Raw genomic sequence first — 12,954 nt, 5'->3', positions numbered from 1 at the left:
GTCACATAAATTTCCATTTAGCAATATATCTCATATATTCTCATGTTCTTTATCTATGGTGCATACTATTGCTACAGCTCCCACTGAGATGAATTTGTCCTTAGTGAGAATTACATTGGCTCTGGAAATGCCCAGATTAAGGCCAAAGGATGATCTGTGTGATGTCTTTATAAAATCAAACTTTATATCCACGTATGAAGCAACCAAAGAGATTTACAGCTGTGTATGTATGTGACAGACTGCACCTGTGGCTTGTCCCTAGTCTACTTCAAGCCTTTTTTACCCCCTCCTTTTGCATATAAATGAATGATGCTGGCAACACTTTGGTTAAAAAAAAAAAAAACAAAAAAAACCACAAAAAACCCACCGAACTGGTTATTTCCCAAGCATGTGGCCCATAACCATGATTAGTAACATACAAAGCTTAACAATTTAATGATTTCATTGTTCCCTGTTCATTTCAGAACTGATCTTGTGTGTTCTAAAAAGCAATACCATGTCACCAGGAATTCATCTCAGAATGGCTGCCTGCCAATGCTGAAATAGACTAAAGATTTTTAAACACAGATTAATCTTAATCTGTCCCATACTGAAAGATGAGAATTAATAGCAGGCTTCCTCTCAAAAATCATATCAACACAATAATAGAACATAGAGAAGTATAACTATCTTTCACACAGATACTTTTCTTGCAGATGTTACTTCACTATCAACCTAATTAACCATTGCAAAGTAAAAAAAATGACAAACACTGCCATCTTAATTTAATTAAACCAAGAGCTTATCATAAAAACCCAGTAAGACATATAGAAATTTTCCAAAATTGTAATGTCCAATAAATTGAAACATGTATAGACATGAAAAAGGTCAGACATAAAAACTGGGCAGGTGATGTGGTTATATTCTTATAACTAGAGGTCAGAAGGCAACATTTGCTTTGTAATGGTAGCTGATTATCATTGCTCTCCCCCAATTCCCGACTAACTTAAAAATATCTTGTAATCAGAATCTTGCTAGATTTTAGTACTCAAGGACAGAAAGACTATTCAATGCTAATGCATTGTGTGATCCAAAATATTTCCATACCAGATATAAGAAGGCTAAACTACTGGGGGAAAAAAAACCCCAACAAACAAATGTCATAAAACCAAGCTCCAAAAAGAAGCAATCCAGTACAGTTTTTCAAAGACATCACTGGGACAGAAAGTTAAACACATATAGCTGTAAATGCATACACTATAAACAGTGAAGTCACTTATATTGTCAAATTAAATGACAAAAATTAGTTGATTGGATTCACTTCAACTGTTCAGAACTCCCTCTGTTGGCTTTAAGGTACTTTAGGCAGGAGAGGGAGCAAAAAAGTAGATACTGGGCAATTAATTCTTAAAGCAGGAGATGACATGAGAGTGTTCTTCATTGCACAGAACTATACATTTCACCCATCTTTCTTCCTCTTTATGCCCTTGTTTCCTTACCTGCCTTATGAAGCAGAGCATGCCCCATGTGTGGAAGAGCTCTCATCTGTGTCAAGAGCAGTGGAACCCTGGTCTGTAACTGCTCCTGTAGGAGAAATAATAGGTGGGGGTGATGGCCCTTGTCTCTGTGTGCTGCAGACACATTGATTTACACCTGCTGCATCTTTCCTTTCAGTGGGAGCATTGCCTGAGTTAAAAGGTGCAGGATCTGGAGACAGTAAGGATGGGCTGCTTCTCACTGCAGTAAGAAGGTCCTAGTGGCCCTCCCTGGCTTCAGCAGGGACCTCCTTGTTACCCTGCCTATGGCCCAGAAGCATGTGTCCCTGATCTCAAGTGTAAACCTAAAGAGCACCATGATATCCCACCCAAGTAAGGAATGATCACATAGGGAACGACCAGAAAAACAATGGATTTCTTTCATTACTACAGGACCATGGGAATTCTATCTACTTCTTGATGTTAGTACAGAAGTTGTCTGAGATACTTCTGCATAAAAAGCACTACATAAGATTAAAATATAGATACTATAAAGGATACTAAATATACTTTTGATCTTGGCTATAATGTTAAACTCTTAAAATTCCAACTCAGTGTCTATCTTTTTTTTCCACTTTAATATAACCTTGACTTTCCATACAAATATTGCAAAAATCTATTCATTTTCAGCTATATATATATATTATTTTATGCAGTCTTTTAAGGATAACCATGACTAAAACAAGAGTATTGTAAATTTTATCTGCATCTTTGCTTTGTCTTATATTAAAATATAATTTCAAATAATAAAATTTAGGTGTGTTTGGAAGAAATGGAAAACTGTCCATTCTCAGTCAGTTTAAACTGAATGAGGTTTTTATTTCAGCCACCAGGAGTCACACATAATTTTGAGCAATACTCTTGATTCCCTTAGTCAGAATAAAAACATCAGAGGGCCACTCTCAGGAGCCCCTTTGTCAAGAAAGCAATTCCTTCATGTAGTCAGAACAAAGGAAACTTGGATATTCTCAACTAAAATTAAGATTCCACTGTCAATATTCTTAAATTTTAGTCTATGTCAAATAAAATCCACGATTTCAACATACTTTTGAAGATCTGGGATTGTTTTAATTTATTTATTTATTTATTTATTTATTTATTTATTTATTTATTTTGTTTGCATGTTTGTTTGTTTGTTTCACACACTGCTGAAATCACAGAAAAATATGTCAGTCAGAGAAGGAGATGGCAGGAATCCAAACCTAAGTTCTTGCTATGAGAAGAAGTCATTGTAGCCTCATCCTCTAACTGTTTTATTTCTACTCTAAACTTCGAACAACCCTCACTTAAGGATTAGTTAAATCTAATTTATAATGCTGCTTCTTTTGCTCAAATGGAACTTGAAATCATGGCATTTACAGAAAACAACTTGCTTCCAAACTTCTTCAGAAATCTATCTTTAAAATCTCCATAAAATAAACTAGTTTTACACTTTTTCTATTACACAAAATGCTTCTATGCTTGGTGATCATGTAGTTTGCACAATCTGTGTAAAATTAGTCATTACATCTACCAGATACTGTATGCACTTATTTTACAAAGCATTGCCCCATATGGCTTTGAAAATGCATGGCTAGCAAAGAAATTAATGTGAAAACCGTCAAAGGCAGTTACACAAGAGAAGCACAAATGTTTTGTGTTTGTTTTTGTTTTGGTTTGGTTTTCTCCATGAGCATTGAATATCAGTATCATGTGGCTTCTCCATTCCTTCCTAGATGACAACACAGCAAACTGTATCTCTCAGATTTGTAATGGCAATGGGATTTTGATGCTGTTATCATTGGTATCTTAGCCACATTAGATGCTGCAGGTCTCTTACCTGCATCTGTAGAAAAGTAAGAGTGGCTCTTGGTCCTATCACATCTGCTGATCCTATCTGAATGTCTGACACACCAAAGATTTGAAATGTCACTGTAAGTTTACATACATAGACAACTGAACTGCTCCTGAAGTGTGATGAGTAGAGCAGGAAACCCCACTGATTTTACTGAAGTCTGGCTCAAGTGCCTTGGTTAATTAAAAAACCTTTTTCATTTTTTAATGAAGCATTCATTAAAAATGAACAGACCCCTGAGGGACATAATTTATACCCAGCATCCACCGAGACATAAGACTGTTGATGTAGCCTGGTCCTTCAGGCCTCTGTCTTGGGACCAGTGCTCTTGAATACCTTAATCAATGACAGACAGTAAGATCAAGCGCACCCTCAGCAAATTGCAGATGAAACAATGCTGAGGGGTGCAATTGACGAACCAGAGAAACCAGATACCATCCAGGGGAGGCTGTACAAACTTAAGAAGTGGGCCCATGAGGACCTCATGAAGTTCAACAAGTCCAAGTAGAAGGTGCTGCATCTGGGTTAGGACAACCCTAAGTATCAGTATGGGCTGGGGGATGAACAGGTCTCTTGTATCAGTCTAAATGACAGGATTGTTTTGTTATTGTAAAATTGTTCCTAATCCTATTTAAATTTGTCTGGGAAAAGATGTAGGTCTGATTATTTTTTTCTATTGTCTACCTTTCCTTCCACCAACCAACGTGTCAGCTTTTTTGTTTCTTTATTTTTAATTTCTGGAGGAACCACCCTGTCAGAGGGTTAAAAAGTGAGAAAAGACAAAGCAGCTCCTTTCTAACTGAAGATATGCAAGATTTTGTTAAAGTTCTTGCTAGCAGTACAAGGTAATATGTTGTATTGTTCATTCAAATATAATAGTGTGAAGTTTAATATCATAAGGAATTTCTTACTAATGCAAAAAAAACCCCTACCCTACAACACTTTAAATTGCATCCTTTCCTATTCCACCAGAATTAATGAAATATGAATCTTTGTGTTTCTATGAATATTGGTGTGAAAATTAATAACTTCATAATTTAATTTTTTTAGGACAATTTATATTGTATTCACAATGGAACAGAAGCACAGAACCTGTACCATTATAGAGAAGTACTGAAAATGTAATGTAGTTTCAAGAGTTTCCATGGAGGGATTAGCCTAAATTTACTGTAGCTGACAATCCAGTTTGCCACATAGTTTGCAGAATTAATTTTCTTTTTCAGCTATAAAGAATTCTGCTGATCAAGACTGTCTGTGTGGTTTATAGTTAACAACTTAAACCAAGTGTTTCCATCTTTCAGTATATAATATGTAATAAAGGCCCAAGATTACACAGTAGTACACATAATTTTCATTTTTTAATCCCATTCACCTTTTACTAGTTTCTCTTGAGCAAGAGAGATATTTTGGCACTCAAACCTTCTGACTTTTATTTTACTGAGAATTTAATTGATATTTTTTCAAACAGAAACAACAAACAGTGAGGTTTTTTTAATTATTGCTTTAAACTTCTCTGACTCCATAAAATCTGATGTCATAGAACTAGTGCCCCTTTAGAAACAATACTTAAATTAGATTTCCCTCCTCAGTAGATAATCACAGTGGTCCCAGATAATAGGAACACAGTGCAGGGAACATCTCCTTTTTCAAAATGAGATTGGTTAGTGTTTGCTTTGCTGGAACACTGGAAGGTCCATATCTGCAGAAATACAAGGTTCCATCCTGAACATGAGATAGCATCTGAGCACCTCTGGCAATTTATATCAGATATGATCTCCTATCCAAATATTATATTCATACATAAATGGTTATTCCACAGCAGATATGAAACTATGCATCTTTTAGCGCTGTTTTTCAAATGTTCTTATTTCTCCTATGTTAGCATTAATTGTTAAACACAAAAAATGAAGCAGGATGAGCCTCATTACTCAGTATTCCTGCCACCAAGTATTTTTTTCTTTCCCTATGCCAGACATTCTCAGCAAGCATTACTTGGTATAGTTTTAAAAGACCAGTTTAATTTTTTCACTCTTTCATACAGCCTAAGAGGTTGGTTCAGGCATGCATGAAAACCTGAATCCTGATTTACTTCAACACATTGCATTATCTGTGGAATTCCTTGGGTTCCTCTTGACTCCCTGTATATTGATTTTGCTTCTCATTCTTCTCTCCATGACCAACAACAATTTTGTATGCCACCTCTATGCAATTCTCCCACTCATCTGAAAACACACGCATGTTCACATCTGTCATTGTTTGGCATTTTCGTTTGAGGAGATGCAGATGTTTCTCCATAAACAATTTCTGAAGAGGGTTCCACAGTCCTGAAATAGTCTTGTAGAAAGCACACTCTCCTAATCTTCCTGTTTAAAGTTTTAATTGCACTTTAGGATCACTGGTCTTTCCACTTTGGAGAATATTCGGTCTTGCTGTGAGTGTGGAAAGCTGAGCTTCACAAGGTTTCCCCAAACGTTCCTTAACTTGTGGCTATCTGTGAGAAAGTGTCTACACATGATTTAGTGTGAAGTTTTTCACTGAACCTGCCCTGAGTTTAGTCTTAAAATTAAAGCATATGCTGAGGGAGACTTCCAGAGAACTCCTTTGTCTTGAATGAAGATTTTATGTAGGAGCTATTTTTCTTTTTTTTTTGTGTCATATCTCTTGGGGCACTGTACTGACCAAAAAATAAACAGCTTATTATTCTAGCTTACATATACAGATGCTTTGTTTAAACACTCTTACATTCTTCTTGTATGTGTTATTACTATAAAAACATCCTTCATATCAAACAAGGCTTTTATAGGTGGCAAAATGAATGCAAAATACCATGGTTTTTGTTTTGATGAGAATCCTGTTAATAAAATAGCAAACACAGAAAGAGATAATAAGGAAAATTTTCTGGGAAAGCATAATGCAAATAACTTTTTATTTCAGATTTGTGGGATAACAATTTACCTAAAGTGTTTTATTTCCCACAATTGCCAGATTTCAGCCCTAATGTAAGTTGAGCTATAGTCACAATGAAATACCTATTTGTTAGTAGTGAAATAAAGCTTTATAAAATATAACAAACGCTTAAGGAGAATTTCCTTGGAATCATAGATATGGAGAGTATCAAGACTGTTTTCAGTCCACTAGATTATTCAAGATATGTGGAATGCTCAACCTTTGTCAAGTAAAGTATAAGCTTACTATTAATGATTAAACTCACATTGACTAGTGAACACAGAGAATTTGATTCATAGGTAGGCCGGTGAATGTTCTTTCTAAATGAAAAAGAATGGCTGCTCTGAAAGGTACCACTTACCGTAATGTTCCTTTCTGTTGCATTTCATGTTTAGCAAAAGTGCAAACTGGGACCCCTCACTTTTAATAAGGACACGTCTGAGAGGATGAATTAAGTCTCAGACAGAAGAGGTAGGTGAACTTGTCCTAACTGTGGGTGGTGCAGTAATTAAAACTCAGGGAAACTGCACTTTCTGACAGTTCATTAGACAAAACAGTATGTGGAAAATGTTTTGTCATGTCTAATTGCTACAGCTGCTTGGATTTCTCTGTTATACTGAGACATCAGCTATTCATAAACCAGCAGGAGGAATTAATCTGCAAAAAATATTCTTTTTATGTTACAGCTGTCCTTCTATGGAATCAATGCCTCCAGTCTTTAACAAAAAGCTTAACTTAACTATGAGACAGAGCAAAAAAAGCAGTAGAAAATCTATATCTAGCAATAGTTTTAGAATTACTGAGTTGATCCAGTAACATTACTTAGGAGCATAATGCTGTCTGAGTGGGATTACATTGTGTTGTCTATCAAAATAATTTTTACATATACATTACTAAGCAGTTCCAGATGTGGAATTTGAGCTAGAGCTACTGGTGCTGGAGCCTTCTTGTTTCATCTTACAGTATGTACAGAAGCTATCTTCAGTACCTAGGTGAATGATCTCACAGTATAACAGCAGAAATAACATCATGCTGATTTTCTATATTTTCATTCAAATTTTCCATTATACAGAATGTTAAGGTGCAATTTAGTTTTTCCATAATAAAATAAGTGGCAATTTGCAGCAGAGCAGCTTTTGGGCTTAAGTTGATTATAGTTCAGTCATTTTCAACATGTCACGTTTGGTCCTAGCTGAAGACTTCATGTGTGTTTTCAGACAGCTTTGTGATTTCAACAGAACTGGATTGACATGAGACCAACTGAAATCACAGCCTAATTATGTCTGCAAAACTGATTTCTGCTTTCCAGTAGAGGCTGCATGGTTTGATATAGCACTGACCTGCAAATGTTTTTCATGTATTTATCATTACCAGGATTAGTTGATTCATTTCTTTTGGTGGAACTTCAGATATATGAGGTAATTATTAAATTCCTTTTGAACATTGAATTATCTTTAATCATCAGTAGTTAAGATCTACTGGGAGATCCATACAGTATCTTATCTACCTCAGTCTTTAGATTTCCTCTCTTTTAAGCTTTTACTTCAGGGACTGCTGAAATGCATACACATACTGCTTCATGCTCTGAGTCCTCTTCTTCACCAGGATTGAGTTTGTTTGACAATGACACTATCCAGGACAAAGAATTTTCATAAGGGACGTGTAAACATGGTTCTGGAAATTTATGGAATGTGGTGGAAGACTCTTACATGTTGCATTTTACTGATGGTGTTGTAAAAAGTCAAAAATAATGATGATTTTATTAATAATAAAAAACAATAAATCAGATTCACAAAACTTCACCAACACTCTTGAAATTGATTCTTGTGTATAAAACTTAAAGTGAGATAGTTGATATGGTTGATGGCTTCAGTAGCTAGCAGTTTGCTAGCAGTTTGCAGGTTTTATGTAAAACTCGCAAATCTTTTACACTCAGAGTCATCAGTGCCTTATATAAAAAAGGTTGGACTGATCTGTAGGAGATTTTTGCACTGTCACATGGTGGATTAGTTGTGGTCTGGTGCCATTCCATGCAATTACTGGAAGTGGAATGGAGTGCCCTGGGAAGTGGTGGAGTCACCATCCCTGGAACTGTTCAAGAAAAAACTGTATGTGGCACTTAGGGCTGTGGTTGAGGTGATGGTGGTGGTCAGTCAAAGGTTGGACTTGCTGATCTTGGAGGTCTTCCCAACCTTAATGGTTTTATGCTTCTATGGATGAAAATCTTGCAGTATATAGCTTCAAATGCAGAGACATTAGGAAAGTGAAAAGGATATGATGCTATTTCAAGAGATCCTGTGAATGCATGCATAAGAAAAACTTTGATACAAAAAGTATGATTTCCAGAAGTATTCAGCATTGGTGAAAAAATGCCATTGGTTTTAATAGCAGCAATACTAGGGTGGTGCATTTGGAAAGACAGTTTTGAAAGAGAAGAAATTTAATCTATGGCCAGTGGTGAATAAAAACCTCCACAAAGGAATAGTTCAGAGCAGAAGACCAGCCTTGGGGACTCTGCTTTATTCTCTTGAGAAATTTTCTCTCTTCTTCAACTTTAGAAGAAAAAAAGTATTCAGAGAGTAATATTAAAAAAAATAGAAGGGTTAGTGGTGTAAATAACTTGAGTGTTTTTTAAAACAATGCTTAGAAGGCTATATTCAATATTGTATTCATCAATATTTATGTCAAAAAACCACCACCAACTTCAGTTAAACTCTACCAACATATGACAGGGATATATTTATGAACCAAATTGAAATTATTAAAAATTTGTAAAGGCTGCTTTGTTTCTACACAAGTATACAAAACAAGGATGAAAGAACCCAACTGTTTTTTCAACTATGTGGTAGAGAGAAAAAAACTTAAGTGGAAATGAATAGACATGAATTATTGCATTAATTAGGAGTATGCTGAGTTTAGCATTTTGGACTCAGTAAGTTAAAATGCTGTGTGAATTCTGTCTCACACTGAAGATGCTCCCATAAAGGTCAACTCCATCTAGTCTAGCTGTGCAAGATGAACCTTGTGCCAGAGGAGATGACTTGCTGCTATGTAGTGACTTATAAACAAATCACAAAACACATTATCCATATTTTAGGAACTAATAACCTATACTTGCTACTTAGCAGCGATGATTAGGAACCTTTCCTACCCTGTTATTAATTACTTGGTATTTCAGGTGGTTCTATGTTGCATCCCGGGTTGTGTCCAGATTAGGGGTTCTGATATGTGTTGGTTAGCCGGTTCTGTGTACCCCCTTGTACACCCCTGTTCCCCCCGCAATGGTTCACTCCAGGCTGCCTGCCATTGGAGTTTCCCCACGTCACTCCAGTAACCACCCCCCGTCCCTTCCTGAAACTTCTCTGTCAGTTACCCCATCCCCGCATCCCCATTCACCCCAGAGCTCTGTGTCCGCCCCTGCCGCGTTCCTGTTGGTCGCTGTGGTCCACGTCACTGCCACGTTGCCTGTCCCCATTGGGCAGGAGGGCTTCTGCCCTCCTTGTCCCGCCCACTATAAAATCCCGCTCCTCCCCCGTCCCAGCGCCATTTTCCGTCCACGCGGCGCTGAGAGCGAGCCACGGCTTCTCCACTGCAGCTCCCTGCGGCAATTAAAGCTTTCTAGCAGACTGCACGGACGAAATGGACAGCTCCTTCCCTCTTTGTCTCACCCCTCATGTGGTGACAGAGCACGCCAGCCCCCGCCCAGTGTGCGGAAGGCAGAAGTGCCTGGGAATCCCGACAAGACCCGGTCCCGCTGAGAAGCAGCACCCGAGCTGGGCTCTCCGGAGCTGCCCGGGACCGGGAAAAATAACACAACATCACAGTTCTATGTTGTGATTCTGCCTTGACTTTGTCTTTAGTACTTCTATTTTGAGTATTGCACCCTAACACAAAGTAATCCTTGGATGTCAGAGAATAGTGCAAGTTATTAATTTCAGTGATTCTTCAACTTTTGAGTTTACTTTAAAGTTTTATCTGCATCCTATCATCATTCAGAAGTCAAGCCACATTTATTTAGTATTATTGATTCTTCATAAAACCCAATAGATTGTGTTAGTCATTGTCACATAGCTTAGATGGAGGGTTGCAACTTGTGAATTTTAGATATGAATTTAAAATTCTTAACAGGTGGCATTTTAATTTTTTTTTTTTTTTTTTTTTTTGTTCCTAATTTTACTGCAGGCCACTCCCTCCCCACCCAAGGATTATTTACACCCAAGACAAGTAAAGGTTTAGAACATAACAACAGGAGGAATTAAACAACCCTGTGCTGAAGGAGCAGGATGAGGAATTTTGAAAGGGTTTCAGGTTTAGGGTGGGAGCCAGACTACTGTGTCCAATGTGTCTCTCAAATACTCATCACAGTCCCAAGGTCAATCACTGACCAGGATAATGTGGTGCACAACTGCATTTTACTTTTAAAACTGCTGGAGGTGGACATCTTTAATCTTTTTAATTTCTCCTTAAAAGTGCCAGTGCTTTCGATGTACTTCTTAGTGGTAAAATTTACAGAGATTTATACTGTCATTAATTTTTTCTTTTTAAGGACTGGGAACAATGCATGACTGATGGGCTGAAGGATTTAAATACTTATATTATCTAAGTTCTAGTCATCATCAGTCAATGTCTACTGTAGACTTCAAGGATAGTGATACTTTTAGAATCTAAAAAAAAAAAATAGGAAGGAAAAAGCATTGTTACCAGCAAAAACAATTGCTGATACAAAATAGTGTGTTGATAAAAACCCCACAAGAAATGGAAATGTACCCATATTTTGAAACTGGATCTGCACAGACTTATTCAGACAACAGGTGTCAAATACATGGAAGCTATGACTATAGAAGCACAACTCGAATGGAAAAATACAGACTGCAAGTGCAAATGCATGAATCCCATTTATATCAGCTTCTGTTACATTCAGCTGTGGGTGTTCTAGACAGAAACATTACTATGTTTTGTAGATGTAAAATATGCAGCCTTTACAGACATACTCAGTTATTACACTACTGTAATAACACATACATAAGAATTGCAGAATATAATACTGAAAATAATATATGTACATGATATAATGTCTTCCTTGCCTTCTTATGTTTCTTTTATAGAATCATAAAATAGTTTGAGTTGGAAGGGACCTTAAGAATCATCTAGTTCCAACACCCCTGTCATGATCGAGGACACCTTTCACTATATCAGGTTGCTCAGGGCTCCAGCCAAGCTGGCCTTGAACACTTACAGAAATGAGGCACACATGACTTCTCTGGGCAACTTCTTCAAGTGCCTTACCACCACAGTAAAGAATTTCTCCAAATCAGGAAGTTTTTTTTTTTATATATATAATACCTAATCTAAACCTCTCCTATTTAAATTTAAAACGATTCTCCCTTATTCTATCCCTACATGACCTTGTAAAAACTCCCTCTCTGACACTTCTGTAGGCCTCCTTCAGGTACTGAAAGGCCTCAGTAAGATCTCCCCAGAGTCTTCTCCAGGCTGAATAATACAAGCTCTCTCAGCCCATCTTCATAGTAGAGGTGTTCCATTCCTTATATCATCTTCATGGCCTTCTGGACTGGCTCCAACAACTCCATTTTTTTCTTGTTCTGAGGACTTCAGAGTTGGACACAATTATTAAAATTGGGAAATTAATAAGTTAGTTGTTATTATTAAATTAATTATTAAATTGTTCTTTTTTTAAAAAATCTCTCATGACTGTCAATTTCTTTTTTAGAAAGAATAAAACTGGAACAAAACTGAAGTGCCTGGAACATTTAGTCTGAGCAGGGGCAACCAGTGAAACAGTGTGGCATAACCCTGTGAAAATCTGATCTAGTGGATGGCCTTACACTATACAAGTAATAAATTATCTCATATCTGTTTAGCTAGAAAGAAACTGCTATAGAGATGTGCATTTTGTGTTAAGCTGTAGATAAATGTGTTAAATGTAAACAGACAAGTCTTTACTTAAACAGACAAAAGACTCAGCAGATACCCTGAAGTAGTTTCCTCCTTATATTTACAGACAAACATGTTCTCAATTTTATCTTTCTGATGAAAGGAATGAGATTTTTTTTTTTTTAAACTGGCCATGTCATTCTAAAATCCGTTGAAAAAATAAAGCCAATTTACTGCATGAAATAAATAATGGAAGACCACTGAGAAAATTACTTCTCTGCAGTTTTTATAGTAGTTTAATTTCCTCTTCTGTACGCTATATTTTTCTCAGTGTTCACTGTAGATGAGATATTTCACCACACAGAACTTCTAGGATAAGTTTTATTATTCAATCTTCCTTTTTCATTTGTTTTGGAAAATATCCTTGGCTGCTCATGATTTTCCCTCCTCACCCTTTTTTTGGATGTTTGAGTTGTTTTTCTAGCAACTAGATATTTAAAGATTTTTAAGCATTTTAAAGCCTATCTCAAGAACATTCAATTTCCTCAATGAGGTGATCAGTAACATTTCAAAGAGTGAGTAACTAGAAGAGTATCTGGAATTACAGGTCATTTGTGAGAATAAAATCCTATACATAAATCTTTTGTGAATTGACCATTCTGACTGGCATCATTTATGTGTGGGAGCTGTGAATTAAAGAAAGTGACGTCTTGTCACAGGATTCAAAATCACGACAGAAGCAACTCCTCTGCCAAATGAGTTTAA

The sequence above is a fragment of the Vidua macroura genome, chromosome 2 (assembly GCF_024509145.1).
Source record: "Vidua macroura isolate BioBank_ID:100142 chromosome 2, ASM2450914v1, whole genome shotgun sequence".
NCBI lineage: Eukaryota > Metazoa > Chordata > Aves > Passeriformes > Viduidae > Vidua > Vidua macroura.
The sequence above is the reverse complement of the archived record's forward strand: the minus strand, read 5'-3'. Positions refer to the sequence as shown.